Source organism: Hemitrygon akajei, chromosome 31 (assembly GCF_048418815.1).
Source record: "Hemitrygon akajei chromosome 31, sHemAka1.3, whole genome shotgun sequence".
Taxonomy (NCBI): domain Eukaryota; kingdom Metazoa; phylum Chordata; class Chondrichthyes; order Myliobatiformes; family Dasyatidae; genus Hemitrygon; species Hemitrygon akajei.
This window is the reverse complement of record NC_133154.1, coordinates 9,877,272-9,899,678: the sequence shown is the minus strand read 5'-3', so window position 1 is coordinate 9,899,678 and position 22,407 is coordinate 9,877,272. Positions and strand designations below refer to the sequence as shown.

The 22,407-nt window shown below is 46.2% G+C and overlaps 1 protein-coding gene across 1 annotated transcript in view; it reads right to left on the bottom strand.

Moving 5' to 3' along the window:
* cacng2a (calcium channel, voltage-dependent, gamma subunit 2a) overlaps positions 1-22,407 on the bottom strand; it is a 359,183-nt gene that overhangs the window by 296,802 nt on the left and 39,974 nt on the right. The window lies entirely within an intron of this gene.

Here is a 22,407-nt window from a genome sequence, read left to right as displayed (position 1 = left end):
ATGAGAACTAGGCATGAAACTGGTGATGGGGGTCCTTAATGATAAATGGCACCTTTCTGAGGCATCGCTCCTTGAAGATGTCCTGGATACCCTGGAGGCTGGTGCCCATGATGGAGCTGACTAGTTTTACAACTCTCCGCAGCTTACTTTGATCCTGTGCAGTATCGCTCCTTCCACCCCTCACCAGACAGCGCCTCGCACCAGCCAGTCGGCCCAGCCATTCTTGTCTGGCGCGTGGTGTCAGGACTGGTCTCCTTTTGGATTAACCGGGTCACGGTATGACTGTTCCTGACTCGACCCTTGTTTTTTACGGGGTGGGAGTGGCTAGCTCGATGCGAACCCAGCGCTGATGGAAAGCGTGCCGGGGGGGAGGGAGGGGCAAATGGGTTCGATCTTGGGAGCCTTCGCTTCCAAAGTCCAGCACTGATGCCACTGCGCCACCAGACACTGATATAGCAAGTTAGAAGGCCCTCCATGATACACTTGTGGAAATTAGTGAGTGTTTTTGTGACAAACCAAACCTCCTCAAACTCCCAATGAAATATAGCTGCTGTTGTGCCTTCTTTGTAGCTGCATCGATATGTTGGGCCCAGGATAGATCCTCAGAGATATTGACACTCAGGAACCTAAAATTGCTCACTCTTCCCCCTTTTGATCCCTCTATGAGGACTGGAGTGTGCTCCCTCATCTTACCCTTTCTGAAGTCCACAAGTCCACTGACGTTGAGTGCAAGGTTGTTACTGTCTCACTTGCAGAGTTTTAAACAGTGGAGAACATGTACTTCAAAACAGATCTAAGCTCTTGTATAAAAGGCTAGACATCTTAAGGAAAGAATCCTGCCTTCTTCACCCACATGACTACAGACTCCCAGCAGTGTGGTCGAATTGTAATTAGTCTGTGAAATGACCTTCCATTTGATATTACCAGACAAATTCCGGCTCTTCAATATGGAATGCCACAGTGTCATACTTCATGCCTCCTTGAGACAGTGAAAGAGGCCATTTGGCCCATCTATGCTGGCTCTCAGTGTACTCTTCAAAGGGTCAGTTGGCAAAGTGTGCACGTACAATACAACCCTAATGTTTGTCTTCTCCAGATAACCATGAAATACTGAAAGACCATGGTCGCTGGTGAAAGAAAATACGTTTGTACATCATCTCCACCTCCCCCCCAAAGAAAATACGTTTGTACATCAACTCCACCTCCCCCCACCCCGCGGCACAAAATAAAGAAACCAAACTCGCAAACCGCAAAGTCCCTCTACCCTCTCACCCGCAGAAAAACAGCAACAATAGCATCAAATCTGCCCCCCCACCCCCAGAGGGAAATAAACAGCAACAATAGCATCAAATCTGCCCCCCCACCCCCGGAGGGAAATAAACAGCAACAATAGCAACAAATCCACAATCACGCCTCCCAAACTAGAGTGTTTCTTTCTACTTTGATTAACTGTGCGAAAACAATTTCTGATCCGGAGAGTTTCCCCAAGGAAATAAGACGATTACGCACGACGTTCCTACAGAGTGGCTACAAGGTGAAGGAAATCAATCGACCCTTAAGAGGCCTGACAGAAAAACCAGGAAACCTAACAACACGAGGAACCCGCTGCTACCGCCTGCCTTCCCTGTATTTCCCTGGAAGGATCGCCGGGATCCTGAAGAAATACCGGATTAATACCATCCACAAACCCATAAAGAAGCTGAAGCTTATGAGGGTCGAAGATGACCTGGGGCTCAGGTCAGCTGGCGTTTGCAGGATTCCCCATGAATACAGAGCAGCGGATATCGGCCAGGCGGGACACATGGTGAAAACCCATATCAAGGAGCACTGGAGGTGTATCCCTTTGGGTTACCCGGAGAAACCGGCGCCTGCAGAACACTGCATTCACAATGGCCGTAGGATTGACTTCGACGGCACGGAACTACTGTGCCGCACCAGTGGGTTTTGGGACTGCCTGGTAAAGAAAGCCATTGAAATAAAGCTAGAGGAAAAGAATTTTAACAAGACAAAGGCCTCGCTCTAAGTAAGAACTGGAATTCAATGGCAAACAAGGTGGAAGAGCAGACCTGATTGGATGAGGACTAACCAATCAGGAGGGATGGACTATGGGGGTATAAATACCACCAGGATTAGACATGCCCAGGTACCATCCCTGAGGAAGCTGGCATTTTGTCATTGAATCATCGGTTATAATTGATACCTGTACCCGGCCTGGAAGCCTGAGAAGATTTTATTTGTGATGATGACATAGTTCACAGAAGTTCAAAGTACACTTATTATTAAAGTATGTATATATTACACAACCTTGAGATTCGTGTCCTTACAGGCAGTCCCTAAACAAGAAACCCAAAAGAATAATCCAACAAACACTCAACGTGCAGAGAGGGAGAGAGAGAAAAAAACAAATCGTGCAAACCGTGAAAGCAAGCAACTAGCATTCAGAACGAAAGTGACTCTGTCCGCAGGCATGAAGACCAAGCAGGCCACAGCCTCTGCCTCAGTTCATCACACAGCAGAGCAAAACGTCGCGGAACTTGCAGACACGAAGTCCGGAGCAAGCCTCCAACCTCAAAGCTGCAAAGAGCGGGGCAAACGTCGCGGGGCAGCGAGCAGAACCGGCCCGACCCTCGCCTCCGGTCCTGACAGCCTGCCTTTACAATCCATCCGGCCCGGCGTTTACATCGTCCAGACATCCGGCTCGACACCAGAATCCCAGACAACCTTCGCTCCCCCAGTCACAACACAAGTAGAAGTGCTGCTTGTGCAGTGTATGAATTGGCTGCTGCGATTCGGCCACTTTACACTTCAGAGAGCACATCGTTGGCCTAGGCAGTGAGGGGTCTGTAATGTCCTGGTCTTGTGTAAAGACATCAATGCAACCTTACCACTGTCCCCTTAAAAAATGACCCATGGTGTTGCACAAAGTGATAACTGACTCAAAGGTCCAGTCCATTATGGAAACACTATGAAATTCTTCTAGCAAGAGAGAAAAAAAAAATTCTGGCTGGCTTGTAACCCAGCCATCAGCTCATCCATTGTAAAAGCAAGGCAGATAAGATGATGAATAGAAAGGCTTGGCAGAGAGCATTAAATACCGATTGGAGGGACTGAAATAAACCTCTTCAGTGTATTACACGATCCAGTAATGGCTTCTCAAGGACAATTTGCTAATGGTATTTTTTGTAAAGCTTTCTCGTGTTGCATTTTCAGACTGTCATTACTTGTAACTTCGGCCATCTTTGCAAACTGATATTTCTGTGGTGTTTGGCTTCAGAGGACAGGTCTCCCTGCCACCCATCACCTCCTGCATGCCTGATCGGTCACGACGGAGGAGGCCATTCAGCCCTTCTTACCTGTGATGGAGCTCCATTAGCCCCACCATCCTACACTTTCCCCAACTCCCTGCAAATCCTAGCATTTCATACTTCCCTGAGATTGCATCTGCCTCCTTTCAGATGCTGTGTTAATTTAAAAAAAATCGTCATCTTTCCCTCTGACTCTTTTGCCAATGATCTTAGATCACTGCTTTCCGAGGCTTCTAATTCATACTCTTTGTGGCTTTGGCCACCTCCTCCGAGTAAAGAGGCCCCAGTGTCCTTTCACACCCCGAGTCTTCCTCCGAGAAGCATTTGGCACAAACCATCTCTCCATCTCTGAGCAGCTTTTGAAATGATTCACTGCCGAGCTTGCCTTATCCGGAAGCCACAGTTTTTCTTGTAGCAATAGGAGTCCTCTTCTCATCTCTCTCTCTCTCCCTCTCTCTCTCTCTCTCTGTCTGGTGTCTCAGCACCTTCAATGCCAGCTGTTGGCAGCGTCTGCCAAGACTGGCATCAAGCCACGAAGGGAAACTATATGTTCATTCGGGTGCCCAGCAACTAAAACCTCCCTGCCATGTTGGAGGGAACGAGGGAGGGAGGACTTCCATTTGTATAGAACTCCTCTCTGCCTATTACCTCAGTCACTGCACAGAAAACACTTAAACCGCTTTATATAATGTGGTTTATATCGTGCTAAAAACATGATGGCATTTAATTATTTATACAAATTTTATTCAAAGTTCAAAGTAAGTCTATTATGAACGTACATATATGTCATCATATCCAACCCTGAGATTAATTTTGTTGCGGGCATTCTCAATAAGTCCAATAATCAATGAATGACTGTACCAACAGGGCGGACAACCAGAGTACAAAAGCCAACAAACTGGAAATACGAAATGAGAGAACAAAAAGAAATAAGAATAAGAATAATAAATAAGCTATAAATATCAAGAATATGTGATGAAGAGTTCTTGAAAGTGAGTATATAGGTTGTGGGAACAGTTCAGTGATGGGGTAATTGATGTTGAGTGAAGTTATCCCCTCTGGTTCAAGAGCCTGATGGTTGAGGGGTAACAACCATTCCTGAACCTGGTACTGTGAGTCCTGAAGCTCCTGTACCTTCTTCCTGATGGCAGCAGTGAGAAGAGGGCATGGTCTGGGTGGTGGGGTCCCCGATGATAGATGCTGCTTTTTTGCGACAACGCTCCGTGTAGATGTGCTCAGCGATAGGGAGGGCTTTACCCGTGATGGACTGGGCTGTATCCAGTACTTTTTGTAGGATTTTCCATTCAAGGGCATTGGTGTTTCCATACTAGGCTGTGATGCAGTCAGTGAATATACTCTCCACTACATATCTATGGAAGTTTGTCAAAGTTTGAGATGTCATGCCAAATTTGTGCAAAGTCCTAAGGAAGTAGGGGCGCTGTTGTCCTTTCTTCATAATGGCACTTATCTGCTGGGCCTAGGTCAGGTCCTCTGAAATGATATCACTGAGGAAATTAAAGTTGCTGATCCTCTCCGCCTCTGACCCCCCGATGAGACCCCTGGTTTCCTCCTCTTAAGGTCAATAATTAGCTCCTCGGTCTGGAGTGAAAGGTTGTTGTTATGGCGCCATTTTCAATCTCCCTCCCTATGCTGATTCACCACCACCTTTGATTCGGCCAACGACAGTGATGTCATCAGCGACCTTAATGACTGGAGCTGTGCTTAGCCGCATAATCGCACGTATCCACATCCGTACTGTAGCTGCTAACTTTATATTTTAAAAATTCTTCATAATTGTTCAATATTGTTGATAAGTAGGAAAGCAGCATCCATCATCAGAGATCCCCACCACCCAGGCCAGGCTCTCATCTCACTGCTGCCATCAGGTAGAAGGTACAGGAGCCTCCGGACTCGCATCACCAGGTTCAAGAACAGTTCCTACCCCTCAACCATCAGGCTCTTGAACAAAAGGGGGTAACTGCACCTACTTGCCCCATTTATTGAGATGTTTCCACAACCAATGATCTCACTTTAAGGACTCTTTATCTCATTTTCTCATGTTCTTGTTATTTATTGCTATTAATTTATGTAAGGGTTTCTTCTTTCATGTTACTTGCTAAGGCTAATAAAACGGCTTCTCTGTAATGGCAGCTGCTGAGGTAAGGGGTTCTCTGTAGCAGCATGTTTGTAGTGACAACGGGAATTGTATTCATTTGCTAAGCAATTGGGATGGATGTTATTCTTTCTTGTGTATCTGAACGCTGTTGTTTGCACAGGATTTGGAGAGAAGGTGCGAGGCGGATGAAGAGAGAAGACTCGGCTTGAGGAGACAGTGGATTGCCAGACCCTCTAGGCCCTGGGCTCGGGGCGGGAGCCCAGAGGTCGCTGACGATCGAAGGAGGATCTGTGAAGGGAAAATCCGTGAGCTCCAACAATTTGTGCACTGGACTGCTTAATGAGATTATTTTATTTTATATTTTGTTTCTCTATTAACCTCATAATCAAGTATAAAATCTTTAATCGTTTAACCACACGTGGCCTACTGCTGGTTATTTCGGGGTACTGATTTGTACTGATGTGTGTAACAGTCTGCCCAGCATAGTAGAGTCAGAAACTGAGCAGTTAAGAAACAATTAGATAGGCAAATGGTTCCTTAAGGTTGCCATAGCCGGGGATGGTAGTGGGAATGAGCTCCCAATGGCGTGCACCTCGAATGGCCTCTGACAACCAAGTCCAGCTCCTGGCCTTCACCTGTGGCTTAGCTACTAAGCCTGGTGGGACCATTTCTGCTGACGGGAGAAGGAGCGAAGGCAGGTTACTGGCACCCTAAAACTGGTCACTTCTGGCAGATGGGGCTCATCAGCCGCGGTTGGCAGCTCATCTAGGAGAAGAACTCTGATTTCGAACCTCCGCTGTCTTGTGGCTATACCCACTCATGGGGAAGGCTTCTGGAGCAAAGCCAGAGGAAAAAATCTGGAGCTGGAGTCCCTAAAGCAGCCCTTCCTTGAGTTCAATACTTGACTGGCAACTCCTGCAATGCTGCTGGTGCCAAACGGTGTCGGTCTCATTCCTTTGTGTTCAGACGGGGAGCTTGCTACATGGGCAACAGCTTGCTCTCCATATCATACTGCCCAGGCTTATGTATCTAGACAGCTAGGACTGGTTGACCCTGACCGACGGAGTCGTTCACAGACAGATAGGCAAATGGATGATAAAAAAGTGGCAGGCTATGTAGGAAGGAAGGGTTAGTAGGTAAAAGGATGGGACAATATCGTAGGCTGAAGGGTCTGTACTGTGCTGTAATGTTCTATGTTTAGTGTTCTAACTTTATAGAACCAGATAAAATTCTTATAAGGCTTGATCAAATAATTACTTGGTGTATTGAGTTAGAATAAAACAATAATGATGCAAATTATTATTGTCATGTCGTATGACATCATCATTATGTGCCGTGTTGTATGACATCATCATTCTGTGCCATGTTGTATGACCTGGGCAATCATGGTCTTTGGCAAATCTTTCTACAGAAGTAGTTTGCCACGGCAAACCAGGACTTGTGATCTGCACCAGCTACTCGTATAACCATCCACCACCAGCTCCCATGACATCACCTGACCCTGATCGGTGGGGCTAAGCAGGTGCTACACCTCACCCAAGGGTGACCCGCAGGCTAGCAGAGGGAAGGAGCACCTTACACCTCCTTTGGTAGAGACGCATCTCCAACCCAACCACCCAAACAATGCAGAATAAAGTGTAAAAGCTATCAAAAAGTGCAGTGTAGGTAAATGATAAAATGCAGGACCATAATGAGGTAGATTGTGAACCCAGAGGTCAACTTATCATACTGCTCCTCTGGCAGTATTCTAGTCTTTCTCTTTTTTAAAAATTCTATTCTTTCATGCAAACAATGCAATATTTCCTCAGCTTTTCTGCACTACCTGTGAACACTGATTCCCCCCCCCCACCCCGACAGTGAAGCACTCACTCAATCCTGCTCCTTCGCACTCCCTCAAGGTCCGCCTCACCAGGAGTGCAGTCACCTCCTGCAAAAACCCCCTCACAATTACAGTGCAACATTCAACAGTATTATCCCCGATTGCACACAAGGCCCTCGGTCCCAAAATCACTCCTCAAGTACCCCAGGCTGGCTCACTTACCACACGTCCGCCAGACTGGGCTTTGATCCTGTGACCTTCCGATTCTGTGCAACCCACTGAGCCTTAGCTGAACAAACCCAAATCTCCGATTACCACAGGCCAAATCCAATTAAGTTAAAGCCATTTTGCAGATTCCATATTTCACATTGCCCGCAGTGACAGTGCAATAACTCAGTCGAACTCCAGTATTAGTGTGGCTGGCTGAATTACCCTGAGACACTCAATGCCACTATCCCTCACCTTCCCCCCACCCCAGCTCAACTTACCCCGATGCTTGACAGCTCTGATAAAGAGACAGCACCTAAACCTCGCTGATGCACTACTGCGCCATGTTGCGGCGTCCATCGTGAAGCATTGCTGCAGCATGCAATGGAAAGTTGGATAACGTTCACAATTGCATCTTCGTTTGGGGGACAGTCAACTGAGTGGCTGGGGGTGACCCGTCTTGTAAAGTCACTGCTCAGAAGACAATGGCAAACGACTTCTGTAGAAAAATTTGCCGAGAACAATCATGGTCATGGAAAGGCCATACCGCACGGCACACAATGATGATGTCATATGACTCGACACATAATAGAGTGGATGCTTTGTAAGGGGTTACGACAAAAATAATAACCTCGATTTCTTTAGTGCTAATAGCAATCCAAAATTGCCCCAAGGTTCCTCAGAGGAGTGTGTGACCAAACCATAGAATGGACAGCCAGCGCCTCTTCCCCAGGGCACCACTGGCTTAGAGAGTATGCATTATGATCATAGATTAAGGGAGCTCAGGCTTTAATGTCTGGAGAGAAGGAGGATGAGAGGAGACGTGATAGAGGTATACAAGATATTAAGAGGAATACATAGAGTGGACACCCAGCGCCTCTTCCCCAGGGCACCACTGCTCAATACAAGAGGGACATGGCTTTAAGGTAAGGGGTGGAAAGTTCAAAGGGGATATTAGAGGAAGGTTTTTCACTCAGAGAGTGGTTGGTGCGTGGAATGCACTGCCTGAGTCAGTGGTGGAGGCAGATACACTAGTGAAATTTAAAAGACTACTGGACAGGTATATGGAGGAATTTAAGGTGGAGGGTTATATGGGGGGGCAGGGTTTAAGAGTCGGCACAACATTGTGGGCCGAATGGCCTGTACTGTGCTGAGCTGTACCGTTCTTTGCTCTTTATTCTTTGTTCAATATTGATGGCCAGCCATTTCGAAGGAGATGTTAAGGCAAAGGACCAGAGTCAGGGTCAGGAAGGATTGTTTAAAAAAAAGAAAAATTGAAATGGAAAGTTTAGCGAGGGAATTCCGGAGTTCAGTGCGTAGGCAATTGAAGACAGACAGCACAGCTCAGCTCAGGATTGCTGTTGCTCCTTTCTGCGCTTTGTGGTGCAATTGTTGTTGCTCCTTACCGCGCCTTATGGCGCCATCAGGCAGCAAACGTGCTGTTTCTGTTTTTCTCACAAGGCCAAGTTACCAACTCGATGCACAACCCAGCACCAATGGAAAGCGAGCAAGGAGCCGGGACCACTCTCATCGAAATCCATGCAGACGCCTTTACATCACCGGTCGGCTCAGCTCAGGATGGCAGGATTAAATTCAGGAATGATCAGGAGCTCTCGGAGGGTTAGAGGGCCGGGGGAAGGAGGAGCGAAACGCAGAAGAGTTTGGAAGCAATGATTTGAATTTTAAAGTTGAGGTCCGGGATAGTGTGTGAGTACGACTTGGTGTGAGTGAGGACAGTTATCGCTGCTAGATCTCCCTTTCCCCAACCCCGCCTTTCTGCAGTACTTGACAGTTCCGATAAAGAGTCAATGCTTAAACTCACTGAAGCTTTACATGCGACGGGAAGCTGCTCCATGCTGAGGTGTCCACCATTATAGACTGTGTTGCATTAAGGCAGTTGCAAAAAAACCCACACAAAATGTTGGAGGAACTCAGCAGATCAGGTAGCATCGATGGAAGGGAATAAAGAGTTGACGATTTGGGCCAACACCCTTCTTCAAGGACTGGTAAGGAAGGGAGGAGAAACCAGAATAAGATGGCAGGGGATGGGGAGGGGCATGATACATGCTTGAAGGTGATAGGTTAAGCCAAGTGAGGAAGGAAGGTGGGCGGGTGGGTGGGGCAGGAGGCGCGAAGTGAGAAGCTGGGAGGTGATAGGTGGAAAAAGTAAAGTGCTGAAGAAGAATGGATCTGATAGGATAGGAGGTTGGGCCATGGGGCAAAGGGAAGGAGGAGGGGCCCAAGAGGGAGGTGAAAGACAGCTGAGGAGAAGAGGAGTAAGAGGGGAGCCAGAATGGGAAATGGGAAAGGAAAGAGGAGGTAAAAATTGCTGTAACTTGGAGAAATCGATGTTCATGCCATCAGGTTAGAGGCTACTCAGATGAAATATGAGGACTGCTCCTACAACCTGAGGGTTAGCTCATCACGGCAGTAGAGGAGGCTGTAGAACAACGTGTCTGAATGGGAACGAGGAGTGGAATTAAAATGTTCGGCCACCAGGAAATCCTCCCTGCGGCGGACAGAGAGAACGTGCTCAGCAAAGTGGTGCCGCAATCTACATCGGCTGTCTCCGATACACCGACAGACTTGAGGGTGAAGTGTTGCCTCACCTGGAGGGACTGCTTAGCGCCTTGGTGAAGGAGAAAGTGTCGGGGCAAGTGTCATGTTCCGGTTGTAAGGACGAGTGCCAGGAGGGAGATCAGTGGGGATGGACAAACGGACAAGGGAGTCACAGAGAAACCGATCACTGTGCGAAGCGACAAGTTGGAGGGGTGGGGTAGGTAAAGGTGGGCTTGGTGCTGTGATCCCATTGGAGATGTCTAAAGAGCAGAGAATGACGTGTGGAAGCTAGTGGGGTGGTAGGTAATGGCAAGAGGAACTCTGTCCCTGTTAAGGAAGCAGGAAGATGGGGTGAGGGTGGATATCCGGGAAATGGAGGAGATGTGGATGAGGGTGGCATCAATGGCAGAAGAAGGGAAACCTGTTCTTTGAGAAGAAGTAGGGCATCTTAGATGTTCTGGAAAGGAAAGCTTATTCCTCTGACGGAGGCAGAGGAACTGAGAAAAAGGAATGATATTCTTACATTTTTATAAGTGACAGGTTTGGAAGAGGTATAGTCAAACAGCTGCGAGAGCTGGTTTCAGAGGAAGGCTTGGTAATGTTTACAACCTTGTTTGTGGATGGGCGAAACTGAGGCATCTGGTTGACTTTAATCTGATGGGGTTTCGGATGGTCACTGGAAGAAAGAGGGAACGTGCATTTTAACAGTTACTTTCCAACAGTCTTCAGGTTCTAAAGCCAGTCTGCAAAACCCAAATCCTATCCCACCAACAGAACACCTCAGACCACCCCTTGTGTGGACGTGGTCTGTCTGACCATATTCTTCTTTGCACTAAATTTTGCGCAGCCTCTTTCCTCACTGTCTTGCGGCATTTATGTATAAATTACGTTCCAAGTGATGTCTGAATTACGTGCCTGTGATGCTGCAGCAAGGTTGTTTCTCACTGGACCTGCACCTCACCATACGTCTACCTCATTGATAATAACCTTGACTTGACTAGTTAAGTTGGCAGATAACCCAAGTATGGATGAAGGTTTCATCTATAGGTGAGGTGTGAGCTGAAGTCAGAAAGGAACTCCACAGTTCTTAGAGGACAGACTTGCAGTTCTAAGCTCAATTATGGTCAAGGTTGGTTGACAACTGCCAGGGAGAGAGAATAGAGCTTGAGATCGTGATTGGATACACAGCGCTTTAGAAAAACCTTCTTCCTCTCCACCATCAAATTTCTGAAGGGACAGTAAACTCATGAAGACTACTTCATTAGTTTTGCAACACACACAAAATGCTAGCGGAACGCCGCAGGCCGGGCAGCATCTATAGGAAGAAGTATAGTTGACGTTTCGAGCCCGGACCCTTCGTCAGGACATTTTCCTTATTCATTTTGCTCTAGTTTTGCAGTACATTTTTTTTTTGGCATATATTTCTTACCACACAGCACTGTATTTGTCAACATGGAGCAGAGAGCAAGTTTGTAAATCTAGTGGGAGCAAAGGATCTTGGGGATGATGAGGGTGGGAGGGGTGTAGGACAAGTGGCAGAGGAGCGCCGGGGCGGGGGGGGGGGACGTGGAGCAGGGCAGATACATCCAGCCCTAAAGTACCAGGCCAGGTCATTTGATTCCCAACAATTGGTGTATTGATCTTTACATAATATCTCCATGGTGTTTCCCGCTCCCTCCCCTCTCCCTGCCCCCTTCCCACTCTCAGTCCACAACAGAGACCCATATCAGAATCAGGTTTATCTTCACTCACGTACGTCATGAAATTTGTTTTTTTTGGTGACTGCAGCACAGTGCAGTACATAAAATTTCTACAGTACTGTGCTATAATCTTAGCTATAGTCTTTAAGTCTTACCCTGGTACACACTGTACATGTATGTGCCTAAGACCTTTGCACAGAATTGTAAGTAAACAGACAAACAGATAGCTAGCTAGCTAGATAGATAGACAGTTAGACAGATAGTTAGATAGTTAAATAAGAATATAAATAAGTAGATGGACAGATAAATAGATAGATAAGTAGATAGACAGATAGATAACACTGAGAACATGAGTTGAAGAGTCCTTGAAAGTGACTCCATAGGTTGAGGAATCAGTTCAGTGTTGAGGTGAGTGGAAGTCGTGGATTCAAGATAAGTTTCTAAGGGAGAATTTGTCAATGCGCCAAGTTGTTTTGATCTGAAATTCACAGGCTGTAAGGGTGTGAAAGCCAATCCTACAGGAGCTCTCAAAAGGGGAATTGGATCTATCCGTGAAGAGGAAATGATTGCAGGTTGTGAAGTACCAGTAAGTGCTGTAGAAGTAATGGGGAACTCTTCAAAGTGGGGGATAGGCATACTGAGCCACCTGTTTTAATGCGATATGATTGCATTTATTGAAGCAAGCTGATTATACTCTGAAGTGATGAAAGAGAGAGGGAGAGACACTTCACAGATTCAGGGGAAGGAAACCGGAAGGATTCTTTAAATAAAAACAATAGTTTATTCTGGCCCTTGACTGAAATCACAGAGTCAGTCGAGACAATAGATTATGCTGGCAACTACCTCTGTCTCTATCTTATGGACTCGCTTTCATGGACTCCATAACTCACATTCTCAGTTGATATTATTTATTTATGACTAGCATTATATTGTTTTTTTTGCATTTACACAGTTTTTTGTCTTTTGCACATTGGTTGTTGTTCTTCCATGTTTGTGTGTAGTTTTCTATTCAAAGTATAGCGTTTATCTGTATCTACTGTGATTAATGGCTCCGTCTGTCTAAGTAGACAATGGATGCGCCCGTTTCCAGGACGCAGACCTGGGCGATGAATATGGAAATCCTGGGGGCTGCCCAGACGTCAAGATCCCCCTCTCGGCCTCGCGGATGTGGTCCAAAGGAATGCGAAGCTGTACATTTGGCATCGGCTTGGCTGCAGGAGCTGCCGGGAGGTGACGTGATACATCATCCAACCGCCTTAGGGGCTCCACGCTGGATTTGTGTCGGGTTTACTCCTTAGCCTTCTCTGCTCCCGAAGACACCCACAAGGCAGTGGGATCTGTAACCCTGGATACGGGCCCATACCGGGTACTGTCAGCCAGAGACAGCTGAGCCCGGGACTCGTGTAAGGCAGGGTCGTCACACCCTGTAGTCGTGACATATGGAGCTATTACCCACTACCTCCATCTACTGTGAATGCCTGCAAGAAAATGAATCTCAGAATAGTATATGGTGACGAATATGTGCTTTGCTAATAAATTTACCCTGAGCTTTGAACTTATTTGCTGTCTACAACCTCATCTGTTCCAACTTAATATACATTTGTACAAGAGCCCTGGTTAGAGTTGTAAGGCACTGCGCTAACCACTCCGATACCATGTCTTCCCATGATTTTCTTGTGGGCATACACAGTTAATCCAGACACACAGCAGAATCAGTGGAAGACCACACCCATCAGGACGGACATGTGAAAGACAACAAACGGTGCAAATCCAAAAGAGAAAAACAGGATAAGAACAATAAATAAATAAGCAATAAATCTCGAGAACATGAGATGAAGAGTCCTTGAAAGTCTATAGGTTTTGGGAACACTTCAGTGATGGGGCAAGTGAAGTTGAGTGAAACTATCCCCTCTGGTTCAAGGGTCTGATGGTTGAGGGTTAATAGCTGATGGGTCCCGAGGCTCTTGTACCTTCCTCCTGGCCTCAGATGGTGGGGGTCCTTGTCAGTGATAGAGCTCCATGTAGATGTACTCAAAGGTGGGATGGACTTTACCTGTGATGGACTGGGCTGTATCCATTACTTTTTGTAGGATTTTCTGTTCAAGGGCATTGGTGTTTCCATACCAGGTTATGATGCAACCAGTCAACATAATCTCCACCACTCATCCATAGAAGTTCGTCAAAGTTTTAGATGTCGTGCCGATTCTGTGCAAACCCCTAAGGAAGTAGATATGCGGTTTTAATCGTAATTGCACTTACGTGCTGGGCCCAGGACAGATGATAACATTAAAGAACAATTATAAAATAATAATATCAAGGAATTTAAAGTTGCTGACCCTCCCCACCTCTGATCCCCTGATGAGAACTGGCTCATGGATCTCAGGTTTCCTCCTTCTATAGTCAATAATCAGCTCCTTGGTCTTGCTGACATTGAGTGAGAGGATGTTATTACGGCACCACTCAGCCAGATTTTCAATCTCCCTCTTATATGCTGATTCGTCACTGCCTTTAATTTGCCCAGCAACGGTGTTGTTAGCAAATCTAATATGGCATTGGAAGTGTGCTTAGCCTCACTGCATAAGTATAAAGCGAATGGGGCAGAGGGCTAAGCACACAGCCTTGTGGTTCACCTGTACTTATGGAGATTGTGGAGGAGATGTTGTTGCCAATCCGAACTGTGTAGGGTTTGCAATTGAGGAAATCGAGGATCAAGGAGGTATTGATGCCTAGGTCTTGAAGCTTACTGATCAGTTCTGAGGGGATGACAGTATTGAATGCCGAGCTGTAGTCGATGAAGTGCATCCTGTTGATATGCTTCTTTGCTGTTCTGATGTTCCAGGGTTGAGTGAAGAGCCAATGAAACGGTATCTGCTGAGGACCTGTTGTGCCACTGGACAAATTGGAGTGGATCCAAGTTGCTTCTCAGGTAGGAATTGATATGTTTCATCAGCGACCTCTCAAAACACCATCACAATCCATGTAAATTCTACTGGACGATGGTCATTGAACCAGGTTGCCATGTTCTTCTTAAGCACTGGTACAGGAGACTGGGGCTGAGAGGAAAATTGGATCAGCCATGAAGAAATGGTGGAGCAGACTCGATGGTATAGTTGAAGCTTGCGTGAATCAGGTCGGTACCTTTAAATGACCTCTAGCTGAGTAGTCAGTTAGACCCCTAGAATAAATGCTGGTCTTGCCATTGATGCCCAGACCTGTGAACTTATAAGAAGATTGTTGCTCTGTGAGAGATGCTGGAGGAATGCAGGTTGGTACTGAGAATGCAAGAAAGAGCGAGAGAGAGAGAGAGAGAAGGAGAGGGAGGGGAGAGAGGGGGAGAGAGAGAGGAGAGGGAGGGGGAGAGAGGAGGGGAGAGGGAGAGGGGAGAGAGAGAGAGAGAAGGAGATGGAGGGGAGAGAGGGGGAGAGAGAGAGGGAGAGAGGGGGGAGAGAGAGAGAGGGAGGGGAGGGGGGAGAGAGAGAGAAGGAGAGGGAGGGGAGAGGGGGGGGAGAGAGAGGAAAGGGAGGGGGAGAGAGGAGGAGAGAGGGAGAGGGGAGAGAGAGAGAGGGAGAGGGAGGGGAGGGGGGAGAGAGAGAGAGAAGGAGAGGGAGGGGAGAGAGGGGGAGAGAGAGAGGGAGAGGGAGGGGAGGGGGGAGAGAGAGAGAGAAGGAGAGGGGGGGAGAGAGGGGGAGAGAGAGAGGAGAGGGAGGGGGAGAGAGGAAGAGAGAGGGAGAGGGGAGAGAGAGAGAAAACAGACAGAGGCAGAGGCAGACAGACAGAGAATCAGAATCAAATTTATTATCACTGGCATAATTAATAAAATTTGTTGTTTTATGGCAGCAAAACGGTGTAAGACATGAAAATTAAAATATGTTACAATGAATAAATTGTGCCAAGGAGGAATAGTGAGGTAGTGTTCATGGGTTTATAGACTGTTTAGAAATCTGTCCCTAAAACATTGGGTGTGGGTCCTCAGGCTCCTGTATCTCCTCCCTTTGGTTGTACTGAAGAGAGGGCCTTGCCCCGGGTCCATAATGATTGATGCTGGCTTCTGAAAATCTCCCTGATGGGGGTGGGGGAGGATGAGAATGGGGGGGGGGGGTATTGAGAGATAGAGATATAGATAGATAGCTAGAGAGAGAGAAAGAAAGAGAGAGAGAGGGAAAGGGAGAGAGAGGGAAAGGGAGAAAGGGAGGGAGGGGGAGAGAGAAAGAGAGAGAGGGGGAAAGGAAGAGAGGGAGAGAGAGGGAGAGGGAGAAAGGGAGGGGAGAGGGAGAGAGAAAGAGAGGGGGAAAGGAAGATGGAGAGAGGGAGGGAGAGAGGGAGAATTGGTGAAGTTAATCTCACAGATTGGTTGGTGCAGGCCATGCCATGCTGGTGTGTGTGCTGGAGTCTGGATGGGAATTTCCTCAAACATTGGCCAAATCACTAGGTATTCCTTAAAATTAAGTACTGGGCACCGTGGCACAGCTAACAGAGGCTCCAAGTAACCCCGGATCAATCCTGACTTCTGGTGCTGTCTCTGTGGAGTTTGCACGTTCTCCCTTTGACCATGTCGGCTTCTCTTGGACGCTCTGGGTTTTCTCCCACTTCTCAAAGGCATGCAGGTTGGTAGGGTAATTGATCACAGTAAATTGCCCCAACTGTGTGGGTGAGCAGTAAAGTCGGGGTTGAGTTGATGGGAATGCGGGAAGAACAGTATGGGATTGGTGTAGCTGGGTGCTTGATGAACCCTGGGACTTGCGCTAAAGTTAGCTTGTGACCAATTTGTGCTTTATCATAACTATATATGCTGTATGTTAACTACATAAGACCATAAGATACAGGAGCAGAATTAGGCCATTTGGCCCATCAAGTCTGTTCTGCTATTTCATCATGGCTGATCCAATTTTCCTCTTCGCTCCGATCTCCTGCCTTCTCCCCGAATCCCTTCACGCCCTGAGCAATCAAGAATCTATCAGCCTCTGCCTTAAATACATCGAATGAATTGGCCTCCACAGCCATAAAAATTCACCTTAGAATTTTTCTATGGCGAAAAATTCCATAGATTCACCACTCTCTGGCTAAACAAATTCCTCTTCTATCACTGTTTTAAAATGACGCCCCTCTATTCTGAAACTGTGTCCTCTGGTTTAGAGTCTCCCACCATAGGAAATACCCTCTCCACATCCGATCTTTCACCATTTGACAGGCCTCAATAAGGTCACCCCTCATACTTCTGGATTCCAGTGAACATAGACCCAGAGCCATCAAACGCTTTTCATACGACAAGCCATTCAATACTGGAGTTATTTTCATGAACCTCCTTTGAACCCTCTCTTTGTGCTGTGTGTGACAATATATACTGTGCTGTGCTCCTTGGCCCCAGACGATCGATGTTTTGTGTAACTGTATACATATTCAATGACAATAAACTTGAACTCGAAGAGGGTCAAAGGACCCACCTCCTTGCTGTGTGGCTCTGTGACTGTAGATACAGGCTAATTGAACCAACCAGTCAAAAATGCATTTCTCAGCTTCCGCACCCTACACCAAAATCTAGGTTTCCGTTCCCTTCTCCCTCACTGGTCTTCCTTCCCAAAGTTCGTAGTCCCAAATGAATATCTTATCAAAGTACGTATGTATCATCACAAGATGCTATCCGTCACTGTCTGGTATGGAGGGGCCACTGCACAGGATTGGTAAAAGCAGCAGAGGGTTGCCAACTACCCTGAGAATCCCGAAGGAGGGTCTCAGCCTGAAATGTCGACTAGTTATTCAATTCCGTAGTTGCTGCCTGCCCTGCTGAGATCCTCCAGCATTTTGTGTGTGTGTGTGTTACCCTGAGATTCGTTTTCTTACGGGCTTTCACAGACCTTAAAAACAGCGATACCTTCTGCTTCAGCACCTGACGGGAGCCAACTTCACACTCTCGCCATCGTTGGGTGTTTCTTTGGTTAAACAAGGGATCTATTTCCTTCCTATAGCTAGTTGTTTGCAACCAAGTGATACACTCCGAGCCGGGCTTTAAGTCCCTGCCCAAATCTGTTTACACCAAACTGAAAATCTCATGCAAACATCTGTGTTTATTGTGCGTGAACAGCAAGGTGTGAATCACATTGGCTGGAGCACAGAGCATCTAAACACTTACAAAGCTGTTCTGCAGAGTATTAAAAAAAATGCCTCAGCCTCAGCATATCATCCTTCCCGGTACAGCTTCTCGTCTGCGTTTCTGCTTGTTGCTGTATGTTCTTCGGGCTGGATTTAGGGTCGGCAGTGGAAAAGGAGAACAGCTCCAATTTCCTGAGTTTCAACATCTCTGAAGATCTTTCCTGGGTGCAGCACGCGGACAGAATTACAAAGGTTCAAGGGTTCATTTATCGTTAAAGTATAGAACTCTGAAATTTTTCTTCTCCAGGTAGCCACAGAACCAAGAAAGAAAACGACAACAGCACAATCGTCACCTCCTTCCTGCGCAAAAAGAGCGAACAAAAACGAAACAGGCACATCGACCCCCAAATACACCCCCACACACAAAAGCTCGGGAGAAAAGCACAGAGCACAAAAAAACCGTAAGACCGAAAGAAAAAGCCAACAGTCCATGTCCACATCCAATGAAAGCAGGTCAGTCGCTATATTTCATTAGGAGCTTGAGGTGATTTGGTATGCCACCAAAGACTCTAGCTGTATCGTGGAGAGCTTCCTATCTGGTTGTATCGCCGTCTGGCATGGAGGGGCCACTGCAAAGGATCAGAAAAAAACTGCGGAGGGTTGCAAACTCAGCCCTCTCCTTCATGGGCACCAGCCTCGCCGGCGTCGAGGATATCTTCAAAAGGCAATGCCTCAAAAAAGGTGGCACTCTTCTGTAAGAACCCCCCTCAGCCAGCACCAGCCCTCTTCTCACTGATACCCTCAGGGAGGAGGTCAAAGAGCCTGTAGGTACACACTCAGCATTTTAGGGTCAGTTCTTCCTCTCCGCCATCAGCTTTCCTCTCTACCTCACTATCTGTCGTTCTCGTTTTGCCCTACTTATTTAATTCATCTTCCTTATTGCATTTTAATTTTTAAAATGTATTACACTGAACTGCTGCCGCGGAACCACGCACTTCACAATATAAGCCGGAGATATTTAACCAGATTCTGATCTGATTCTGACTACTTACTTCCTGGGAGAATGATGTTACATCCTCTGGGAGAGACTTCCTCAGTCTTCAATCCTGACTGGGTCTCAGAGGGAATGCCATGGCCCAGAGGTGAGGATTGAACCCATGGACATTAAGATATTCAGTCACCGGATTATGGCGTTGGGGTGGGGAGAGCATTCTGATCAGTTGCGTCACAGCCTTGTACGGAGCCTCCAGTGCAAGGGTTTGCAAGGGGCTACCGAGGGCTGTAGACCCATCCATTTCCATCACAAGTGCAAACCTCTCCAGCATTGAGGACATCTTCAAAAGGTAGCGGATCAAGAAGGGGGCATCCATCAGTGAAGATCCTCACCATCCGGAGAAAGCCCTCTTCACATTTACTACCACCGAGGTGGAGCTTCAGGAGCATGAAGACCCGAACTCAATGTTTTAAGAATAGCTTCAGTAATGCCCTGGTTCATATTTTTACTGTAAGTGCAGTCTGTTCTGTTTTCATGCTTGTTTGGTTACTGGTGAAGATAAGAGACGAGGAGAAACGTGTACCATCCAGTTAGGACGGTCGGACTGAGGGGAGGTTTCTCTGGCGTGGGACTCTGAGGTTGGACTTGGCGCTTGTGTTTCGAGAGGAGATGGTGAGAGGAGACGCTGGGGACAACCGGTCGTAGCGTGCGATTAGGTGGGAGACCTGTCTGTTCGAGATGGATTGCAAATGATGTTCAGAGAGTGGTGTGTGCTTTCACGTTGACCGAGGACCCAGCGCATGAGTGACAGAGAAGTTCAAGATGAGCTCCAATTTGTGCACATTTGACTGTTTAATTAGAATGGGCCCTTTTCTTTTTATTATTCTTTGCTAACCCTTTAGTTAAGTTTCATAAATATCATTCCTTTTCCTATGGAATGTACTGTCAGTTATTTTGTGACATTAATTTGTAACAGGATAGCAAATATCCCAGCATCCACACAAACCGGGGTTTGGGGGGGGGGGGGCGGGGGGATCGAGCGCACCTCAATCTCATGATTTTGGTGGGACCGGAGGTCGTCTTCCTTAGACTTACAGACAAGGAAACCGGGATGTTTCACTTCTTTCCCTCCGCCATCAGATTTCTGAATGTTCCATAAACGCTACCTCATTGATCATCTTTTGCACGATTATAGAAGAAGTTTGCCTGGATGCTGCCTGGTTCAGAGGGCACAAGAGGCTGGACAAACTTGGGTTGTTTTCTTTTGGAGCCGTGGAGACTGAGAGGAGATCTGACAGAGGTTTATATGATTATGAGGGGCATAGATAGAGTAGACAGGGAGTATCGTTTTCTCAGGATAGAAATATTTAATACCAAAGGGCATACAATGAAGGTGAGAGGAGGGGTAATTTTTTTTATCTCAGAGTGTGGTGGATGTCTGGAATGTGCTGCCTGGTTTGCTGGTATAGGCAAATACATTAGAGGCTTTTATGAGACGTTTAGATAAGCACATGAATGTGAGGAAGATGGAGGGATATGGACATTGTATAGGTATGAAGGATTCGTTTTTTGGGTTTTTAAAGAATTACTTTTTAGCTGGTTCAGTACAACATTATGGGATGAAGGGCCTGTTCCTGTCCTGTACTGTACTGTTCTATGTTTCTATTAATACAGAACATAGAAGGCACAGTACAGGCCCTTCAGCCCACAATGGTGCACCAACCTACATAATCTATTCCATAATCAACCTAACATTTCCCTCCTACACAGCCCATAACCCTCCATTTTCCTTACAGCCATGTACCTACTCAAGAATCTCCTAAAATTTCTTGTTGTTTCACCTTCTACAACTAACCCCATCAATAAGTTCTAAGCATCTACCACCCTCGTGTAAAAAATGTACCTCTTATATTTCCCCTAAACTTCCCTCTATTTATCTTACTTTCTCTGGTATTGATCATTGTTGTCCCGGGAAAAAAAAGGCTATCCATTTTTATCCAAGCCTCCTATAATCTTATGCACCTCTAGCAAGACCCCTCTCATACTCCTTCACTCCAAAGAAAGAAGCCCGAGCTCGGTCAACCATTCTCTCATAAGACATGCTCACTAATCTAGTAAATCTCCCCTGCAGCCTCTCTAAAGCTTCCCCATCCTTCCCAATAATAGGGCGACCAGAAATGAACACAAAATTCCTCCAGAGGAACTTAATATAGCTTATTTTAGTAATTTAGATCAATTTTTATGTCCTATATTGTACTGCAGCGGCAACTCAATACTGAATGCATCACAACTTATATACATAATATACTATATAAGATAGCTACTATACAGACATCAAAAGCATAGTAAATTTTATATTGTCCCATTTCAGCTCATCACCGCCTTCTCAAGGGCAACTTCGGATGGGCAATAAATGCTGGCTTAACTGGCGAAGCCTACATCTCATAAATGAATAAATTAAAAAAGAACAAATTTCACAATGTACACTCAGTAGCCACTTTATAAGGTACACCTGTACAATGCAAATATCTAATCAGCCAATCATTTGGCAGCAACTCAATGCATAAAAGCTTGCAGACATGGTCAAGAGGTTCAATTGTTGTTCAGACCAAACATCGGAATGGGAAAGAAGTGCGATCTAAGTGACTTTGACCGTGGAATGATTGTTGGTGCCAGATGGGGTGGTTTGAGTATCTGAGAGACCGCTGATCTCCTGAGATTTTCACACACACAATGGTCTCTAGAATGGTGAGAAAAACAATCAGAGAGTGGCAGTTCTGTGGGTGAAAGCACCTTTTTAATGAGAGAGGTCAGAGGAGAATGGCCAGACTGGTTCAAGCTGACAGTAACTCAAATAACCACACATTACAACAGTATTGTGCAGAAGAGCATCTCTGAAAGCACAACATGTCAAACCCTGAAGTGAATGGGCCACAGCAACAGAAGACCATGAACAGACACTCAGCGTTTTTTGTATTTTATGACTCCAAAGCATAAAATTAATCAAAAGAAAAACAAGGGAGCTGGAAGATATGTGTAAACACCATTTTTGCTTTAGTGAGGCACGCATATAAGATATAGCAGCATACAAATGCTACACACAAACTTTTACATATAACCCATAATGAATTATGTAAACAAAGAATGCTTCATCAAACGACATATTTACAATATTACTCAAAAATTACTGAAATATTAAATACACAACATTCTGCTTAGCTATAAACTCCAACTCAATATAGAATGCATCTCAGTCTATATATACAGTATACTATATAGAAATCCATAGCATCGTAAATTTTATGTTGTCCTGTTCAGGACAATATAAAGATTTAATCACTGCGGAGGATTTCATAATCTAGTGGGATAACGTCTTTCCTGACAAGAGGAATCACTCTACTTGGCAAGTGAGACTAGTGGCTGTGAAACAATAACAGGTTTTGGGGCTTCCTCCGTGGTGGTTGTAGGAGTTGACTCTGGGGCTGCAGGAAGTGGTTCTGACAACTCTGAACACCTTTCTTCTAGACGTGTTGCCATCCCGTACAGTGCAGGGCAAGACGCTCGTCCTTCCGATCTATCCCAGGCCACCAGACAAAGCTACAAGCCAGCACTTTCATTTT